Source organism: Lacerta agilis, chromosome 16 (genome assembly GCF_009819535.1).
Source record: "Lacerta agilis isolate rLacAgi1 chromosome 16, rLacAgi1.pri, whole genome shotgun sequence".
In the NCBI taxonomy this organism is placed as follows: Eukaryota; Metazoa; Chordata; class Lepidosauria; order Squamata; family Lacertidae; genus Lacerta; species Lacerta agilis.
Window position 1 is genome coordinate 229,186 of NC_046327.1, and position 19,985 is coordinate 249,170.

General features: G+C 42.5%; 1 protein-coding gene across 4 annotated transcripts in view; it reads left to right on the forward strand.

Annotated features, from left to right (window-relative positions):
- Nucleotides 1-5,946: 5,946 nt before the first annotated feature.
- Nucleotides 5,947-19,985, forward strand: part of RFX3 (regulatory factor X3) — a 123,001-nt gene continuing 108,962 nt past the window's right edge. For all 4 annotated transcript variants that reach the window (XM_033172776.1, XM_033172777.1, XM_033172778.1 and 1 more), the window contains exon 1: nt 5,947-5,994. The gene's annotated coding sequence lies outside the window, so the exon portion shown is untranslated. The remainder of the gene's footprint in view (nt 5,995-19,985) is intronic.

A 19,985-nucleotide genomic window follows, 5' to 3' on the forward strand; every position in this document is an offset into this window, starting at 1 on the left:
AATTGTATTAATTACTTTTAAAAATGTGTTCAATTATACAGGAGAAATTGCATTGCATATGTGAAATAGAATAATGCTTGCCTGTTTTTAAAGTTGTTGTGCAGCCGAATTCATACACTAGTTAAGATGCAAATTATGGATTTTAAATTAATTTACACCCCAGACCTAAATATCTGCACTGGCATATTATCTTCCTGTAGGAGTGCCAGCAGAGTGTCCTCACAGTGCTACTACACCAACAGCATGTTCTGTGTTTTAAAATGACTCACTATAATCGCTTATTGCATCTGACATTAAATGCTGTGGGCACTCGTGGCTCCCAAGACAAACAGAATCAGGAAGCAGAGTCACAGGACAAATTATCTCTGCAGTTAGGGACAGAGCAGGAAAGGACTCAAGACACCAACAGTGGCCCATAATGAAGCCAGACTCTGATGCCAGTGCAGATGGTGTGGATCAGTCTCATGCTGGCACCCATCTGATATAAAGCCTGGTGAAGCAGATATTTTTCACACAAGGAGATCTAGTGCTACTGAATCATTGGTCTTCCTCAGTTAGCTGGGAGCAGAATTAACAAAAATTGTTGTTGGCATCCATCTGTCCTGAGAAACAGATGCATTAGCAGCACCAAAGTGACTTCCCCAGGGCACAAGTCTGGGCAACGTGTCTGGAGGTTCTGGGCTGCCCAGACCACCTCACTGATGTGATCCCAAGGAAAGCAGAGCAAGATGTTTGGGCACCAGCTTGGCTGCAGTTGCTGGAATGAAGTGTACAAGGCACCATCCAACTGGCTTAGGGACTCTGCTCCAGATGTGTGTATCGTTTACTCCTTTTCTTCTCCTGAAGATATCTTCCAAGGCAGCGGATGTTTACAATCAGCATTTTCCTTCTACTAGATGGGCTTCCTACCCAGATTGATGAGCCCCATCTGCCCCTCACTTCCCTCTACAGCATGTGCAGAACCGCCTTCTTGACTGTTGGACCCACTCTTGGTCTCATCTGCTCTATCTGCCAAAGTCTATGTTTGCATGCAGTGGAAGCCCTAACTCAATGAGGGTTGAGATCCATCAGCTCCCCTCACCTGGTTTAGCCAGCCAGTCAAAGTCGTTCCCGGGACGTGGCTGCTGTTGCATGCTGACAGCTTCTAGGAGCCACAGGTGAGAGTTGAGTGCAGGGTGGGGGACCAAAGGTGGACAAACTACCACTGAAGAAGCACAATGTATCCCCCACAAGGTATTACTCCTCCCCTAACACCCCTTATTAGATTTAAGACAGGGTTGTATCCACCAGAATAATTCTGCGATGCCCGTCAGAAATATACATATTTAAAAATAATATAATGCTAAAATCTCCTGTTCTGAGTAGAGTTCACTTTCAATTCTATCCAAAACAAAATAAAATAAAAAAATCCTTCCAGTAGCACCTTAGAGACCAACTAAGTTAGTTCTTGGTATGAGCTTTCGTGTGCATGCAAACTTCTTCAGATACACTGAAACGGCTATCCAGTTATTTGTCTGCCTGATCAGTTTGTGTGGTTGCCAAAATGGCCCATGTTTTCGAGACAATATTGCTCTCTTTTCCTTTCGTCATCCCTCAGCCTAGTGGCCATATTTTTAAGTGGCAAGAAAACTGACTTCTGCTTCTTTGTTAACTGTGCTTCGTGGGATATGCTTTTCTGCTTTTTAAAGCCACCAACTTTTTTTAAAAAACCATAACACAAAACTCACCTACAGTAAAGAACACATATGGCAATATTACACTTCACTTCTCAGGCCAGCCCCTAACAATGTGGCCTGAGTTTTAAAGGACTTGGCTTACAAACATCTACTATGTCAGATCAAATTTATTAGCAGGCCAGTCTCCAAGCATTTCTTTTATTTTCTAGTTTGATCCTGTGTCTATATTTATTTGCATCCCTTGTGAAACCAATTTACTTACATTTGCTAATTTCCCTGGACTTGCTAACTATGCTTTTTATTTCCCGAGTCTTATAATGTCAGATATAAGATAAGGCTTCGAATTCTACTTTAAAAGGCAGGAGAAAAAGGAAAGCCCAGTATGGTAAAGGACCCCTGGATGGTTAAGTCCAGTCAAAGGCGACTATGGGGTTGAGGCACTCAAATGGCTTCAGCCCGAGGGAGCCGGCGTTTGTCCACAGACAGCTGTCCGGATCATGTGGCCAGCATGACTAACTGCTTCTGGCACAATGGGACACCGTGATGGAAACCAGAGTGCACGGAAACGCCGTTTACCTTCCCGCCACAGCAGTACCTATTTATCTACTTGCACTGGTGTGCTTTTGAACTGCTAGGTTGGCAGGAGCAGGGACAGAGCAACAGGAGCTCACCCCATTGTGGGGATTCAAACTGCTGACCTTACAATTGGCAAGCCCAAGAGGCTTGATGGTTTAGACCCCAGCGCCACCCCAGTACAGTGGTACCTCAGGTTACAGACGCTTCAGGCTAGACACTGCTAACCCAGAAATAGTACCTTGGGTTAAGAACTTTGCTTCAGGATGAGAACAGAAATTGTGCGGCGGCAGCAGGAGGCCCTATGAGCTAAAGTGGTACCTCAGGTTAAGAACGGACCTCCAGAACAAATTAAGTTCTTAACCCGAGGTACCACTGTATGTGTACTGGGTTTGTGACACTTGCATGCAAAGTAGACTATAATTCCATATATATATATACATATATATGCTATAATTTCTGAAATATATTTTATTTTGTAAAAGCAATGTGTCTGTATTGTCTGAGAAAAGGTTTAACTGTAACATTCAAGTGATCATGAAATCATTGCCTGCCCTCTTAGTTTCTTTCAAAAGTTAATTGTATGCACTGCTAGAAATTATAACATTTTAATATTAAAGCTTTTATCTCAATTTCTTAAAATTTGTTCTTAAAATTTAAATATTTCTTTCCCTAGCTACTTGCCTCAAAAGTTCAAGAGAACCACAAAAATGGAAGGCAAACATAGTTATATCCAAAGTTAGCCATGCTACCCATTTAAATTAATGGACATGACTAACTTTGGTCCATTAACTTAGATACAACCCATAATGCTTAAATTCTCTTTATGGTCATGTATTTTCTGTATTGCTGCATTGATACTAATGATATGAAAGGCTTCTTTTTGCAGTTAAGGGTTTGCACTCAGGTTTACTGAAATGATGAAATAACTTCTCAGCTAAAAGCTACAGCAAGAGAACGACTGGATTAAGTTGTATGGCACCTGCATGCAGGTTCAAATCCCAGGTATGGCAGGAAGTCTGGAGAGTGAACAACCCTGAGCTAAATGGAACGATGGTCTGACACAGTATAAGGCAGGGGTCCCCAAACGAAGGCCCGGGGGCCAGATGCAGCCCATTTGCTTTCTAAATCCGGCCCGCAGACGGTCTGGGAATCAGCCTGTTTTTACATGAGTAGAATGTGTCCTTTGATTTAAAATGCATCTCTGGGTTATTTGTGGGGCATAGGAATTTGTTCATATTTTTTTTCCAAAATATAGTCCGGCCCTCCACAAGGTCTAAGGGACAGTGGACTGGCCCCCTGCTGAAAAAGTTTGCTGACCCCTGGTATAAGGCATCTACCTATGTACATTATTATTTTTTTGAGACCCAGGCACAACTTACTGGCTTTAAGTACACATTAATTTCCACAGGTGAAATGTCCATTTCCTTGACAGTCTGGTGTGTATATTTAATATTCTGCAACTCCTATCTGGTCACAGCAGATCACACATGATATATTTGGTTAGGTGTAATGACCTGGAGGAGAACAGGTTGCCTATGTATGCACCAACAAGATGCAAAAATAGAAGATTAAAAGACAATGGCAACACTCAACTGAAAAAGGACAGGTGGAATCAGAAACTTAGTGGAGGAAACGGCAAAAAGATACATATATCCTCATAATTTCAGGAAAAATCTGGGGGGTGGGAGTGGGGGCAGAATCATTGCCATTTCCTGAAGGCAACATCTGTGCGCCACGTGGAGTGCTGTCCCTATGCAGCTGGTGCTGATCTTCCCAGGCAGAGGAGGCAGCTCAGCTCCAGCAGACACTTCTTGGGAGCCTCAGAGTCGGCTTATCTAGTTTTATGCTATGCAGTGGGAAACGCTCCCCCCCCCCCAGCTTCCTATTTGCTATTGGGGAGTGATGCCCGAGCTGTAAGGGCCAAGGAGATCTAGTGGGAAATCAACAAATGGGCAGATGTATAGCTTGCGTTTTTAGAGGGGAACAGGAATTGAGTCAGATGAGAAGATTGGAGCACAGCATAAAATCAAGGCATCAATAATGCCACTGTTTACAACTTCTTTGTTAAAGAGCGACTCCAGCTTTCTTTCTTTTTTGAAGGCTGTATATTGCAGAGACAAAGTAAACCAGCCTCTCTGTGTGCAGGAGTTTCCAACCAAGGTAAGAAAATTCTGCCAGATTCCAAGCAAGTCTTGCCTCCCTTCCTGCAGTTTGGTTAGGACACCAGATTGGTTCCTTGTAGATATGCTGCGCTGTGGAGCCTTCTATGCTGTGTGGTAAGAAAGAACCACCGCAGACATGGCAGTTTCTCTTTTTGCGTGGCAGCATGAGTTTTGTTTTAGAGGTGTCTATGCGCCACTTCAGCACAACGATGCTCAGGTCTACTTACACATTAAAGCAAACCTCTACTGTGTAACCCAACTGGGCTTCTTCTCAGGTGTTTGCAACACCACATCACACCCTCCGAGTCCAAGTTCTCAGATCTGGAACAGCTCCCCCCTCGGGGACCTCCACTCACAACCAAAAGGAAATACAGTGGTCCCTTGGTTCTCGAACTTAATCGGTTCTGGCAGTCTGTTCGACTCCCAAAACCATTCGAAAACCAAGGCGTGTCTTCCGAGTGGCTGCAGGATCTCCCCTCACTCAAGCGGAAGCCGTGTCGGACGTTTGGCTTCCGAGAAACGTTTGCAACCCAGAACACACTCTCCCGGGTTTGCGGCGCTGGGGAGCCGAGGTCCCGCTGCCCTGCTGCCCGTGCCTTTGCCAGAGCCCCAGGAGGAAGCACCACAGGGAAGCCGCGGCCCGTCTCCTGCCCGAGGGGGCCCCTTTCCGATCCCTTCTTCACCGCAGATCCCAGAGATGGCGGGCCCCCGGAGGCCTCTCACCCCGTTCCCCCGACGGGGGAGGGGGAGGGGAGAATGCCGCTCTCCGCCCCCCCCCCCCCGCCAGACAGCCAGGCCGGCCTTCTGGCCTCGGAGGGAAGAGCCAGGCGCCCCCTCCGCCCCTCCCTCCCTCCCCCCCCACGAGGGAGCGCGCGCGGACGGAGCGGCGAGGCGCGAACTTGGCGCTTCTCCTCCTCCTCCTCCTCCTGCAGCACATCCGGGGCCCCCCCCGCCCTCACTCTCCCTCCTCCCGAGCCCCTGGGCCGGAAGTGACGACGGCCAGGTTTCCCCCCACGCGGGCGGGAGCGAGGCGTCGCGGCCCCTCCCTGCTCGCTCTCGCGGGGGGGGGGGAGTGTGTCGGGCGGCCGGGCCGAGTGCGCCGCGCGGGCCAACGGTCCCCCGTCGGGTCCAGACTCGCGCACGCGCGGTGATGCGCCGGCCGAGCCCCCCTCCCCCCTCCGCGTCTCTGGCCCGGGAGTGGGCGGCGGGCTGTCCGTCAGGCCGAGGCGCCGCCTCTTCCGGCGCGCGAGGCTGGGCCGGCGCCTGCTCGTCTCCTCCCTCTCTGTGTCTCTCTCCCTTTTGTGAGTTATAGCAACGGTTGCCTTGAGAGCCAGGCGCCATAGTCACCGTAGTCCTGGCGACTGTTACCCACCAACAACAACGGCTCCGCTCCGACTCCGCCGCCGCCGCCTCCTCCTCCTCCCGCCGCGGCTCCTCCTCACCCCCGTCCTCGTCCTCGTCCTCGTCCTCCTCCTCCTCGCCCCGCGGCGCCTCAGCCTCGCCCACCGCCACCACCACCGCCACCACAACCAGCAGCCAGAGCAGCAGCGGCGGCGCCCCGGCAGCCCCCCTCAGCCCAGGTGAATATGCTGCTCGCTCGCTCGCTCGCGCGCACCCTCCCTCTCCCGGCCTGGCTCCGCGCGTGGAAGAGAAATCCCCGCGGCGGCGCCCCCCCACCACCACCCCCACCCCCACCCGCCCGGCCTGCTTGCCGTCCTCCTCGCGGCGGCGGCGCCCCCTCCCCCCCCCGCGGAGGAGTTTGGAGGGGGGGAGGGAGGGGGCGCCGGGGGGCTTTGACCGGTGGGGTTTTTTTGGGGGGGGAGTGAGGTCACAAACTAAACAACTCTGTGTGGGGTTTGCAAAAAAAAAAAAATCATTGGCGTCAATGCCGAACCCCCCCCCCCTTTTCTGGTACTTGCATGCTGTTTGCCCTGCGCGATGGGGTTGTCGCGGGGGGAGTCAGGTGCAGCGGGCGGTCCGCATCTCCGTGCGGGTCTCGCTGCTCTCTCGCCCAAATCCCCTTCTCTCTCTCGGAACTCGCGTGTGGGCCTCGGGCTCCCGTCGGGGTTGCGAGGCTCGGGGTGAACTTTTCTCTCCTGATCCTCCTCCCCTCGCTGCCTCTTTAACCTCTTCTGGGCTTTGGGGCGAGCAGGTTGCTCCTGTGACTTGGTCATTCGCATGCAAACAACCCCCCTTGGGCTGCAAATCACTCTCCTGCTTTAAACACCTCACTACATAAACACAGGTTTATTGGGAGAAATCTTGCAGAGTTTTAATCCAAATTTACTGCCTGTGCGTAACTTGGCTATACTGTAGCTTGCCCACCTGGAGTGTGCCTGTGGCTGGTAGAGAATCTGCATTTTATGTTTTATTAACTGGTGCTTTGGGATTAGAGGGCACTCACGTAAAGAAATTAAATTTCATTTTATTTAGGAGACTTATTAAACATGGGCATGAAGAAAAGAGGGGAAAACATGTACCTAGAAATTTTATTTATTAATTAATGTAGTTTTTAGTGGTTTCTTACTGTTTTTTCTTGCGAGTTTTTAATTCTCCCAAATTCTGAAACTGATCGACCATAAATAATTATGAATCTTCTGAACTTGAAATATCTGTGTATTTAATCATTTTCTTGTTGCTAGTTAAGATCTGCAGATTAGTACTTAGAGCATATGGTAATCACTTTTTCTTTCTGGACAAAAGGTAACATTTGTGATGCCTCTTCCTCAGTGGGACTGCTTGTTGATGTTCAGTTTCTTTGCACCTGACCCCATCTCCCTTTTAATATAGCCCCAAATCACCTTTCAATGAGTAATGCTAGTCATTGGGAGTCAATGTATTATGTAGACTATAAGCGTCTGTACCTGTGTGTATGCTCAATTTAGCTCAGTTAAATAGGACTTACTTCTGTGTAAACATGCATAGGATTGATCTGCATGGATACTAATGACATGAAAAGTCTTGTTACTTCAGTGCTTTTAATTATTATGATTTTTGGAGAGGTGCTAATGTTTCCTAACTGGATTCCTGTAAATTTTGTTGATTCTTTATAAAGAAGCCTAATTTAATTGTTAATAATTGTTATTCCTCACATTTGTGAAACCTGCATGGAACTGGTGGTTGTTTGTAGCAGTGCCAACAGAAAGATATTGATTTATTTGACAGAGCAACCCCTGAAGAATGTGGCAGTGTCTATTATTCCTTGAATTGTCAAGTGCATAGCAGATTAGGTTAGATAATTGATGCTTTGGTAAAGCTGGGACTATTTTCTGAACTGAGATTTGTGTGCCACATAGTTTTATTCCATAAACATAACTTACACCTGTTCTACTAAAGGTACATGATAATTCAATGAAGATTGAACAGGAGAAGCAATACATCATTCTCCTATTACACATTAACATGTGAATATTGAATACAGTTATTTTGTTTGCGCAGAAGATAAAGCCACTTCACAATATAGTTTACCTGTTTATAGTCTTTTAGGGTGACAGTGATTTTCTTCATTCCTCCTATTGGTTGCATCCACCTGTTGTCTTATTTTAGATGTTTATAGCTAGGAAACAGATTTGATGATTGTCTTCTCTCTAGCATATTTAATACAACAGTGTGGTCCTTGATCAGCGAGATTAGTCTTCCAAAGACAGAAAGCAATAGAGTAGTATATTTGTCTAGTCTGGCAAGTTTAGTAAGATGCCTTATGATCTGATAATTCAAGTAGGGAACCACTTTCCCCACCAACAACAAATCACCAACTAATCAGATTACGATTGTTTTTTGGGGGAGGGGGAGGGAATAGAATATTTGTGTCTTCTAATGACAGGTTCAGTAGCCATTCTTGTTCTTTATACTTCAGTTCACAAATGTTGATAAGTTACTCTTAGCCATAGATAGTTCCTGTGGTATCACTGCTAGGTATAAGATACCAGAATTGGTGCACTGATACTTACTGAGTTGATCCCTAGGAGGCAGAGTAGATTACCGGTAGTTTGCCTGCTCAAGACTCAAATCTATGGCATTGTGAGTCAGAAATGCCCTTTCCTCCTCTGATTTTTTTTTAAAAAGGGAATCTTCTTCCTTGACACCCCTCATGACCTGCATACTACTGAGTGTTCATCAATTTTAATTTATTTATCTTGTGTATTTTAAAAACAAATTAGTTTTTGTTCTTCCCGTGCTTCCTGAGATACTATGTACAGTTTTTGGTCTATCCTATCCCAAGAGCTAAGGGCATTTCATGAGATGATAGTTCAAAAGACAAACATCTGAACATACATTAAATCCATGTTTTTGTTCCTATTCAATTTCCTAACTAAAGAGAGCTGCTGCTTCCAACCAAATTTAGTACTCCCACCAATGGCCTGCTTTTCCTTGTTTATCTGATGCTTGCACCTATTTGAGGGTATAAACACCCCCCTTTCTGAGACAAGTGCAAAGTTTATCCACTATTACAGCAAAGATCCATGTTTTTATTTACTGCCGTGTTTGTATACGACATGGTTGTGTTATGGGTGTCTAGATATTATTAACTAGAACAGAAACTGGAGCGACTCTGGGGTTGCATAGTCAATGTTCAGTTACTAAGAATTGCACATAAGGGTGCATTTGTGTAGTCTCACATGTTGGCATACCCCTTACCCCCTCTTACATATATATTATACATGCATGCACATGAGTACATTCCCTCTATTTTGTACTCTTTATGATGTTTATGCATCTGACATGCAAACAGTTTTTGCCCTTTCTTTAGCATCGCGTAGCACCTGATTTGTGCATACAGTTAACACTGCTTTCAAGTAATCCTTGGAATTCTGTGGAAGGGAGCAGCATCACTTTCCCCATGGTTCAGCTTGAATGGAGAAGGCTCACAAAAAGTGGATAGTTAACGGAACTGCCTCACACTAAAGAGGAACCATTGCATCCATATGGGTCACCAGCTGTAACTTCAAACCTTTGGGGAAAACAGTTGAATCTTGCTTACTCAGAGTGTGATTGCTCTTCCCATGTAAGGAACACTCAATGTTTCCCTCAAACCTCAGTTCTGCAACTGCTGGTTAGGACTTCACTTGGGTGGAAGGGCAGGAGGGGTCTGTGTGTGTGCGCGCACACACATGTGTGCACAGCAGCAGCAGCAAAAAGTTGCTTCTCCTTTGTGTAGGCCAAGGTAATTGATCTTCCCATATCTTCTTAGCTCTTCACCTGTGCTGGAGCCTGCTGGAAGTGATGCAGTCCCCTTCCACAGGATACAGAATAGTTACTCCAATACACATTGTAACTATGATTTGGGTCTTGGTTGTCACCCAGCAAGACATCTCCAAGAAGGAAGCTGCTGCTGTAGGGGTGGTGGACCTGTAGCTCTCTAGATGTTGTTGGACTCCAGCTGCCTTCAGGCCTAGTCTGTGGCAGTAGCTAGGGATGCTGAGTGGTGGAGTCCAGTTAGTAGTATCTGTTGGGCCAGTGAAAGTGAAAGACCTTTCTCCTGGCTTCCTATACCATTTTCACTTGCTCCTGCTCTTGGAAGCCTAATGTAGACCTGTCCTGTGGTGAAGAAGAAAGATCCATAAAACAACTGTGGGATGGGAATGCACCATGGGACATCGGCAATGGGACAAAATAAGTGGGGTCTGGTTTTTATGGGACAGTCACTTCTGAATAATTTAAGAAACAAGTCATACATTAATTACAAGAAGGTGACAGCCCTTGTGTAAGCTGCTTAAAATCACTTTTATGATTTAAATTAATAATTATGATTAAATAATAATATTCATTAGATTATTATTCTGAAAAGGAATAGGATAAACTATACTTTGAGCATTTCAAAAATAATGTCCAACTTAGAAATCTCCAAGAGGATTGTTTAACCTGTCAAAGTATCTTATTCCATCGTTGAATAGTTTTTGATGTTTTTCTAACAGACGCCTAACTTAAATTTATCCTGCTGTAGTCTTGTTATTTCTTTGTTAATGTTTATATTATGTGCTACTTGTGAGATCATGCATCTAGAAAGGCAGCAAGTTGCAGGTACATTTCTGATATGATCATGGTGTCTATAAAAGAAACCCTTTAGCATAATTGGGGAGCGGCAGTATTTAAAACTCTGTTCTAGGGGTGAGAAATGCTCTGTGTGCAGTTGCATACATCAGGGGTGTAGTATTTTGTTTTTATGGACGAGAATGGAAAATCCCTTGCTGTGTGAAGCTCTGCATCACTGCCATGATGCTTAAAGGTACATTGGACCACAGATTGGTTACTGATCTCTCATAAGTGAGTTTGATTTTTTGGGAGCTGCTCGTTTGGGCAGGAAAAAGAATGTTAGTAGGCATTTTAGGCCTTCTTGTTGAGAAACTATATGAACATTTAGTGCTTGATTATGGTGGTTCTGTTATTGCCTCCTCTATTTCTTTTGCAAGTACTATTTAACACATTGTTTTCTACTTACTTAAAAAAAATTGTTCCTGTATATTCATTATACTTTTCTATATTCCTAATGACTTATCCAGTAGAATAGCAGATGTTATGCTAGCCGGTCCTGACAAGAACATTTGTTATTTTTAAAAATACGTGCAGCTTAGAGTACATAGCTGAAAAAGTGTGATTAAGGATGGATTTAAATTCATCTGGTGTTATAACCTCATTAAAACTTTGGATTTTAGGCACTGGTGCTCTCTTCATGTTCACAATATTTTGAATGGATTTTTCCATGTGGTATAAATAAAAAGCAAGGTAGGTGTCTTAAAAGCCTGATCCTAAAGATTTGTTGTAAATTGGAGCATAGGATAGACTAATACTTAATTGTTCCAGCACCACCCAACTAATGTATAATTGGCTTGCAGAACTGCATACTCAAGCACCAAAGTAGGAATATTCTCCTAGACTTTGCTGTGTTTAAATTATCTTTTAATTGACAATGGTTATGAGAGAAAGTTTACATTATTATTCTATCTGCTATAACTTTGGATTCACATGGCCACTTAATTCTAGAACATTGCTATTTTGTGAAGTCAATACAGTCTAGTGAATAACTGACATGTATTCATGTGAAAAGCCAATGCAAGTTGTGCATGCATACATTTTAAAGTTTGCTGAGCTTACATTGGGCTGAACATGCATCAAACCTATGGTAGAAAAAGTTACTTGCTTTGTCACCTAAGGTGAGTAGGAATTTCCAGCATATCGGGGTGCTTTTGTAAATTAAAGTTTTTTTCAAAAAAAAAATTTTTTCACACGCTTTGGAGGGAATATGATCATCATGCTTGTTGTTGGTTTCTGTGTTTTTTATATAATTCTCTTTTTGTTAAATGTGAGGTTTTTTAATTGTATATGTTAATTGCCTAGAGACATTTTGTATTGGGTAACAAATCAGTTATATAATAATTAAGATAAGGTTTCTTTATTGTCATTGTACAAGTACAAGTACAACGTTGTACAAGTGCAACAAAATTGAATGCCATCCCATAAAAACAAGACAAAAAACAAAAAAACACATTTTTCAGTCACACATGCACATACATACACCCATCACAACTCTCCAAAGCCATATTATGTGGATACAGCATTTAAGATGGTTATAGCTCTGGGGTAGAAACTATTTTTTAATCTATTTGTTCTTGCTTTAATTGTTCTATACCTCTTGCCCGAAGGCAGTGCTGCAAAAAGACTGTATCCCGGATGAGATGGATCCTGTAAAATATTGTTTACTTTTTTAAGGCAGCGGGAACTGTATAGTTCTTCCAAAGATGGGAGAGTGTGACCAATAATCTTTCGGACTGTGGTTATGACCTTCTGGAGTATTATTATTAGTAACAATAGATAAATTTTCTCCTTCAGTGGTCAACCAGCATTCCCAAGGCAGTTTACAAAATCTTCCTCTTAACCACCTCCCACAGCTTTCAGTGTGCATCAGATATTTTGCATGAGTATGTTTGCGTATAGTAAATGTAAGTGTATTTGTGGGCTATGACTTGCGAAGCTAGTAAAATGATTGACAAGGTATGTGGCTCTTGGCTAAAGATGGCTAAAAGTCACCTTGAGCCTGGGGAAAAAGTTGTCATGTAAATGCCAAGTTATACATTTTTGAAAAGCATTAACAGTGTGATTGAATTACTGGAAATGTTAGTGTTCCTTTTAATACTAGGTACTACTCAAAATAATATTGTATAATGTACAAGCCTGAGAGCACTCGTTATAGGTCAGGGAGAGGCATCAAACAGCACCCTACTATTATAAAACCTGAATGTAACCACTTTAAATCAAGATGATTCGTCCTAGCCACATTAAATTTGGCATAAATAGTCCATGTGGTGGACTTTATAAGGTTCAAAAAATCTTTTGAAAATGTTCAGGATGCAACAGTTTAATGTTTAGCATTTGAAGTGCTGTCCTGTTTGTTATCATTTTTTGCTCCCGTAATGTGCCTTCTACCATTTCTTCTGGATTAAATATTAAAAATAAATAAATTAATCTACAAAATTGAAGGGATTTTAACTTTTGTTGTTTGATGAAACAGTCATGGTCATTAGAATCCAACATTGCACAAATCTGAAGCAGATTTGGGATGTTGGAAGGAGTGGAAGGAGAAGTACTGTTGTGCTGGCAGAACTCTATTCTGCTTGTGCAAGGATGCTGCTGGAATACAACCTGTGTTCATAACAATATGAGATTTAAGTTAAGACTCAAATTTCAGTTTAAAGTCAACCAATTAGGTAAATGCAAGGTATATTGCTACATACGCTTAGGGCCAGATTGAGTCTTCTTGAGTAAAATCTGTTCTCAAAAGAACACTGACTGCCACCATACTGAGGAGGTGTAAAGCTAATGAAACTAGGAGGATGTGGAAAGAGGGGGAGTGAGTGGGATTGTATGTGTGCAACAGATTGATTGTGAAGTACTCGGCTCTACATGTGGGGATTGTGCTTAGTGCCTGTAGGAGGTTGGGCCTTAAAGGAATGGACTCAACCAAGTCCAAGAGATCTTGATAGCTAAATAAAGATATGAACTTAGTCTTCATCTAGTAAATGATGATGATGGTGATAATTATAATACTTTATTTTTTGTACCCCACCCATCTAACTGGGTTACTCCAGCCACTCTGGGTGGCTTCCAACAGGGTATACATTGCATGTTAATTTGGGCTGCAGTTTATATACATACCGGTACTTGCCTTCTGAGTAGACAAGTCGGAGAGAGTGAGTGTGTTATGGCTAAACACAGAACTGAATAGCCATTGTCTGAATAGTCACTTTTGGTAGTGAATTGTTAGACCAACCCTTCCTGCTCCCTGCTTCTGCTTTTTTAAAAACAAAACAAAACAAAACAATAGAGTTATGGACTCAAAATCAGAAGAGGTAAGAAACTTAAAAATTTAATCATGCACCAAAAGAAGGAAAAAGAGAAAAAAGAGAAAGAAAGAAATTATTATTTTAAGTGCCTAATCTTAACTTCTGCAACATGTAAAGAGTAAACACACCTATTGTGCTTGCTTACAGTTTAGCTTCCTAAATTGTCTTTCTCTGCTGTTGGGGCACGTAGAAGGAGCCAGTGCTATATCTGTGTTTAATATACTTTTAAATTCTAAATAACTTCTTTCCTAGATACAGAACACAGTTCTATCAATGTTTAACAACAAATTGTTTTGCTATATAAATTCCAAATTTTAAGTTTGACAGCCAATCCCTTGCAAACCTTATTTTAGTCTTCCGAATGCAACTTTGTACATGTTTACCTACAAGTTAAACCAGCAAAGTCATTAACTAATTTACTCTTATCAAAACATCAAACTTGTTATGCTTATAAATTCTAAGAATTTATTTATTTTAAACTGAGCCAACTTGTTACATAGTCCAGTCCTGTGCATGTTTGGTATGACATCTGCAAAATCATAACGTAAGGACTTGACCCCTTCTGGAAAGGTCCCTCACTTGACTTTGAAGTCCACCAAGTGGTCCACATCCCATCTCTAATATTCCTAAACTTTAAGGTAATTTGAATAATTATTCTACTTGGTAAGTTCTAAGCTTTGGAAGGATCGTGCGTAAAAACATGCTAAGAGCAGGTCACCTTTGCCAAGCTATCAGTGTCAGCAGCTGAAATTTAGTAAAAGTTTTAATGAATTGTGTGAACTGGGAGAAGTAATTCTGAAGAGGGAAGCTAAATATACATGTCTCTGATTTAAAACACAGAGGATAGAACTATTTGGATCACTGCTTTGTGGTGGAGCAGAGTGAATGTTAGCCTCCCTCCCTGCCAGAATACAATGAAATATTCTAGATTGCACGGGAGGGAAAGCTAGTGTGGTATAGAAATAAAATGGGAAATTAGGGTTCAAATCCTCACTCAGGTATGAAGCTCACTGGGTGACATTAGGTCATTCGCTGTCTCTTAGCCTAATCTACTTCACATGGTTATGAGGATTAAATGGGGAGGGAAAGAGAATCAAATATGCCCCCTTAGGTTCTTGAAGGAAAGGTGGATGAAATAAAAAATAAAATAAATGAATTCCTGTTCCAAAATAATTTGCTAATACAATACAAACACATTTACATATGATTATAATCTCTGAAAACTTAAAACATGACCCTCATCAAACACATTGGCTTGGCTGAGGTATAATGATCTCAGCCTGATAAACTCATGTTCCTTCTCATTCCTTTCTTCCCATCCCTTGTGTATCCGACTGAACCTTTCCTGGTTTGATTAAACCACAGTTTCCTGTGAGGTCTGAACTGGGAAACTAGTTTAAAGGCTTTCAGTAAGGCAGGATACCAAACTGGGATCATTTTCCCCCTCCCTTGTCTCAGCTGGGGATAGCTCAGCTGGTAGAGCAAGAGACTCTTAATCTCAGTGTCTTGGGTTCAAGCCCCACGTTATGCAAAGATTCCTGCATTGCAGGGGGGAGGGTGAAGTAGATGACCCTTGTGGTCCCTTTCAGCTCTACAGTTCTATGATTTTATCACATCTTGTGTTCAAATAATTGTGGTATCTCCCTTTTCAAGTGTTTATGTCCTGTGTGTACAGAGAGGGCAAGGTGGAGGAATGAACCCGAAAGTCCAAGACCTGATTGCCTACAGTAGGAGTGGAAGACCCCTGACCTTGGGGGCTACATGTCGTCCTCAGCCTCATTTTAAATGGTTCCCCAGAGCTATCAGACTCCGGTTCCTTTCTCATCCTTGCATCCCTGTTCTTGTGTTCTGAATTCCACAGCCATCTGTTAAAGGGGGAAGAAATGAAGCCATCGTTTAATTCTGGTGAACAACTAGCAGAAGATCTTTTTAATACTGTTTGTTTCAAAAAATAGTTTTTATTATGAACTAATGGAATGATTCCTTCAAATAAATCCCACAGCTCTGGCTCTGGCTGTCTGGTGTGTTGCCCCCAGGATATCTCCAAGGGAATGTGGCAAAAAAAGTTCCCTACATGTTTGAGGATAGGGAAAGAAATATTGTCTAAGACCCACAGTAAATGTGATAGAAAGCAGACTTTTCAAAATGGAGGAAATATTAAAATAAGGTCTCTTCTCTGATATGGATAATTGGTACCTTTGGAGATCATTATTAAAGTTGTTCTTTTTCCACTTTCAATTTGCCATTGCCATATTTTAACTGTGGACTTACGATCAGAAATGAGTTTTAACAGCAGCAGACTAACATGAAACAAACAAAAAGAACAAGCTTTTAAAGTATTTAAGATATTTATTTTCAATGCTGATTTTGAAGGAAATTGTCTTTCGTTTAATTTGACAAGTTATAAATTAATCAGAAATATTTATGGAACTAAAGCAAACTTTCGAGCCAACTATTAAGAAGTTAGCATGCTGTTGTTGGTTTTTTTTAAGTTGGGTTCTTTGCCAGAGGAATAAAGGCTTACTTTAAGTACCCCAAAGTGCATGTTTTAATTATGAATGATGCTGTTCATCTTATCTAAGAATAAAGGGAGAAATCTGCATGTTTATTTTCAAAAGCAATATTTTCCCAACATGTACATTAATCAATAGATGACATTATTTATGGGATTTAAGTACTGGTGGATGTGAGCAGTATTTGTGCAAGGGTTCCCAGGTGCAGTGTAGCTAGGTATTTTGAAGATCTAAGATTAAGTGGAAAGACTCTGGTTTCTTCAGCTGGTGAGGGACAGATGGTTGCTTGAAACAGGTGTCACTTTTATTTCTCATGTATTGTGTTGGGACTTCCAGTGGCTAACAAAAGGACTGCCAAAAGCATGTGGCAATGGCATCATCTGCATTTTTTTTTTTTAGCAAAATGTAATCTTATGTTGTACTTTTCTTTGGGAAGCATTTTACTTGGCTGAATGTTTTATTAGTCTCTCACTTTTCAGAGCACATTCTTATACTTAAAAAAAGCCCTAATCCTCTTAGGAGGTGGTTGTTTTTAATAAAAAGGAGTGTGCATGTGTGCATGAGAAATGTAATTTAGCAGTGTTTCAGTCTATGCAGGTAGAGGTGATCCTGGTAATTTGCTTTATAAAGCAAGGAACAGTACTACTTTTATTAACATTCATTTTGATATAAAATTAATGACAGCCACTCTGAACATATATTGCTCTGAGTATTGGTTAAAGTCAAACTATAAACTAAATTTACAGGTCCACACAGTGTCTTTTGAAGGGGTGGTTATTCTTGAGTGGGTGGGTGGGTTGTTGATTTTTGGCCTGACAGCAAAATATGGAGGCTAATTTGTCATTGTTACTCTTTCACCATCTAATGTGTGCATCCTATTAAAGTTGATATACTAATGCACACAAATTGTAAGATGGGAAGGTGGAGTTTTTGAGCCTGCAGTCTTTTGGGGGGAGTGAAAAGTTTCGTTTTAAATTTTGTGTGTGTGTAATGTACGCTGAATCCATTAGACTAGGGTAGGGGACACTAACTAAATACTAAACAGAATGTGTAAATAAAATCAGCACCTGCAGTACTTTGACTTATTTTTATACTGCTGTTGATATGCACAATTTGCGCAGAGATTATATGCTTGCATTTGCCCAGAGATTATATGCTTGCATTTGTGTGATAAACGTAACTGTTTCATGCAGTATACTAAGTGATTTTTTTTAACAGTTGTGCTATATTCCTACATAATTCAGCCAAACTACTAATCTGTGGACTATTCTTCTATGTAGTTCTTAGATATGTATACATTTCTGTTAGGAAGATCAGTGTCTGTGTTCAATGATTGGTTGTAATAATTTGAAAGGAGAATTGCAGTCCAATCCTGTTTATGTAAAGTATAATTGTGTAGAATGTGCTTTACCCATTAGAAAAAAAATAGGATTGTAGTCTCTTTAAAACATAACATTTAGCATGTTGATCCCCGACCCCCTCTACTGCAACTACTACGACTACTACTACTAATTTTATTATTTGTACCCTGCCCATCTGACTGGGTTGCCCCAGCCATTCTGGGCAGCTTTCAACAAATATAAAAACATAATAAAACATTAAACATCAAAAGACTTTTCTCTACTTACTCTCAGTGTTTGTGCTTCGGGCTGCGTTCACTGAGGGACTAAAGAGAACAACTTAGTGCTTTATTTCTTTCCTCAAAACTTACTGAAGAAAACAGGTGTGAAAGAAAATAGTGTGATCTGAAATATCAGCTCTTGTCCTCTGAATTTTGGTTGATTAAAGCAGGGGTCGGCAAACTTACCCGGCCTGAGGCCGGTTCCTCCGGCACCGATTGCACGGGAGGGCGGGGGAGGGCGCGGGCATACGTGCGCACACTTGCTTTTCCCAGCAGTGTTCTGGCGTGGCACTGGAAATAGCTTGTGCGCATGCGCAAGCGTCATTTCCAGCGCACTTCTGGCACGGTGCCGGAAATAGCTTGTGTGCGTGCGCACGGGCCTCTGCAGACCTGGAAGTGCACCAGAAATGACGCTTGTGCATACGCACAAGCTATTTCCGGTGCCGCGCTGACCCGGAGATGGGCAGCCACGCTGCGCCAGTGGGGGGCGATGGGGGTCATCGGGGGCCGGATATGGCCCGCGGACCTTAGTTTGGGGACCCCTGGTTTAAAGCATGCTTCAGCTCACAGCCAGGTAGTAGGCTGATCTGATGGTGCTGTGATGCCAGCTCTTGTACCAGCAGAATATAGTCATAAATGATCTTTTGTGTGCTTAGAAGCACAATAGCGCTAGAAGTTCACAGAAGAGCACTAACAGACAATTTCCCTATATCTCTGCAATGGTGCCACCATCCACCCTCAGTTATATTTTATCTGCACAATCAGAAGGAATTTCAGGAAGGAAAAAGTCATATTGAAAAATACAACTTTCAAGCCACCTGGCCCCAAAATGGCAACTAGACATTCTGTTTTGGCGACTGTAACCCAGTTTAAGGAGCCGTTTTGCACCTAGCTTATATATCTGAGTTTCTAACATCAATCTACGTCACATTAGGGTGATAACTTTTTAAAAAAAATTCTCAAAAATTATTTCCTGTAGCACAAATGGATGAACTTTTGCCTATTAATGACTAAAATGAGGTATATTCCATTGGAATATTTAAAAAGGTCACACACAAACTTTTTAAATTTTTAGTATGCCGTTTTACCATTTCATAAATTGTATTACACCTGAGCTGAAATGTGAGAATTGTCTTTTTCAGTCTGTTTCAAAATTGTGGGAGACTTTGAGGGGAGGGGGTGGATAATATCCAGCAGACTTCCCACCCTGCTATTTCACAAAAGGGTAGATAATTTTGCATGCACATATGTCTCCAATCCACCCTCTTTTTACCCATTGCTTATTCCATTCACCAGTATGTTGAAAGGTCCTTTTGGCTGAGATTTTTCAGAAGGTAATTGGGGATTTTTGTTTTCATGCTTCTGCTGTTTGGAAAATATTCAGCAGAAACCCCCGCCCCTTCCTTTTTGACACCCACAAAAATGGTAGGTCAAAAAGGCACCAGGCAAGCCACTGTGGGCCAGCCATTCCATAAACGGGGTGCCGACACTGAAAAAGCACTTCCTCTGGTTGCTATTTGAGCTATATTACTTTAGTTATAGGGACGCGGATGGCGCTGTGGTCTAACCCACAGAGCCTAGGGCTTGCTGATCAGAAGGTTGGTGGTTTGAATCCCCGCGACGGGGTGAGCTCCCGTTGCTCGGTCCCTGCTCCTGCCAACCTAGCAGTTCGGAAGCACATCAAAGTGCAAGTAGATAAATAGGTATTGCTCCAGCGGGAAGGTAAACGGCATTTCTGTGCACTGCTCTGGTTCGCCAGAAGCGGCTTAGTCATGCTGGCCACATGACCCGGAAGCTGTCTGCGGACAAATGCCGGCTCCCTCAGCCAGTAAAGCGAGATGAGCACCACAACCCCAGAGTCATCTGCGACTGGACTTAACGGTCAGGGGTCCCTTTACCTTTACCTTTACTTCGTAAAGTGCCATGCATTCATTCTACTAGTACCATATAAAAGTAATAAAATAATTATGATAAACAAAACAAAACAAAAAGCCATGGCTACTCTGTGAAGCAATTCCTGCCACAACTGGGGGAAAAAATCCTAGTTTTACAAAGATGGACAAAGCTATCTCAATCACAGCAAACACTGCAGCTGCTGT